Source organism: Crocodylus porosus, unplaced genomic scaffold (genome assembly GCF_001723895.1).
Source record: "Crocodylus porosus isolate Cpor-Errol unplaced genomic scaffold, CroPor_comp1, whole genome shotgun sequence".
Classification (NCBI taxonomy): domain Eukaryota; kingdom Metazoa; phylum Chordata; order Crocodylia; family Crocodylidae; genus Crocodylus; species Crocodylus porosus.
This window is the reverse complement of record NW_017728915.1, coordinates 38,745,079-38,746,852: the sequence shown is the minus strand read 5'-3', so window position 1 is coordinate 38,746,852 and position 1,774 is coordinate 38,745,079.

Sequence of the window (1,774 nt, the reverse complement as noted above, 5' to 3'; positions counted from 1 at the left end):
GCGGTGAGGCGGCGCTGCGCCATGCGCCGGCCGGGACGCTCCGTCTGGCGCGCGGCAGCCCGGCGCTTTTCGCGGGAAGCCCGCCCCGGGCCGTACCAACTGCCCGCCCCCCCCGCCGCGTGGTACGGCCCGCAGAATTGGCGCCAGTTTGCTCTTAAAGGCGCCGCGCCTCTTTTTCGGTTTGTTTCCTTTTCCTCCTGAGGGGGCGGGGCGGGAGCCCCTGTCGTGCTCCGTCCGCACCGCACAGCAACAGGCACCTAGCGCTCGGGGCCTCAGTTTTCCCCATCCGTGCAATGGGCTTATAGGGTGCCCTGGGCCCCTCGGTGCCGCCCGCCCGTGCGGGACGGTGCCGGGGTCCCGACTCTGCTTGAATCCATTCCGGGAGGGTTCATCCCGTGCGGGGAGGACATGGAGGACTGCCCTGGACATGGCGAATGGCCACGACTGTCGCATTTAACAAACCCACTGGATGCATGGGATTCAAGATTGAATAATTATTGGCATGAGCGCCCTATTGCCTGGAGACGATGGCTAATTCCTGGAGACGCGGGGGGTGGCGACCCTTGATGGTGCCCCTCCTTGGAAGTCTTTTAGCACCCGTGTCTTCCCCTGGGCGGGAGTGGGGGATGAACAGAACCAGAGACGACTGGGGTGGGAAGGGAGTCTAGTCCGACCGCTGCTCCGAGCGGGACCAGCCCCAGCCAGGGCTTACAGCCCTCCAAGGCCAGAGATCCCCCCGCCCGCCTAGGGACCCTGCGTCGCCACCCTCCCAGTGGGAACGTTTTCCCTGACATCCAGCTTCAGCCGCCCTGCTGCAAGTGGAGCCCGTTGCTCCTCGCTCATGCCTTGCGGCCGAGAGACTTGGCCCCCCGGAGAGCACGTGCTCGTGCACCCCCGCACGCTGCCGAGGCCGGGCCCTGCCGCCCCACGGAGCGTTGCACCCCCGCGCGCTGAAGCTGTTTGTGGCCCGGAGCACGGGGGGAAGGCGGAGCGGCGGTCCCCCGCCCCGCCGGCAGCCCTCCGGCCTCGTGCTTCTTCCGCGAGGAGCCGCTGCTTCAAGTAGCTGTTTGTTTTCCAGCCAAGGCAGTGACAGGCCTCGGGCCTGGCTCTCGTCAGGGCTTTCCAGCGCCGTCTGATATTCCCCTCGTGCTCCCGCTCCAGGTTCAAAGCTGCTGGATCTGAGGCTCCATTTGTCACAGCAGCCACGGGCTGCCCCGCATCAGAAAGCGCTCCTTCAGCTCCCCGGCCCCCTCCTGCCTCTCGGAGGGAGGCTCAGCACCACCCAAGCGCAGGCCCCCTCCCTGCCTCTCCCGAGCGCTCCCCGGGGCCGGCGCAGCTCTCTGCCGCGTGAATCACAGCTGAGGTGAATTACTGGGGTCCTCTTCCTTAGCGAGATCGATGGCCGTGATGGATGCTCCTTGGCTCTGTCAGGATGACAGAAGACCTCGTTCCGGCCAGGCTGCAGCAGAGCTGCGGGCTGCTCTCGGGGAGGTCCCGGGCGGCGGCTTTCCAGGGAAGCCGGACCTCGCCGCGGGGAGCCGAGCCCGGAGCCAGGAGGTGGACGCATCTGGGTCACAGCTGGTTCCACAGGCGCGTTCCCAGCTCGGCTCAGGGTGCAGCTGGAGCTGGGACACAGCTGCTTTGTCCCGAGCGCTCAAGGGACGAGGTGCCGGCGGGCGGGACCCCCCTTGCGGGCGCCTTCCCTCCCGCGGCCCCCGGGCAGCGGGCACAGCCGCGGCGGGGCAACGTGCCGGCGAGCAGGAGCTGGACTGGC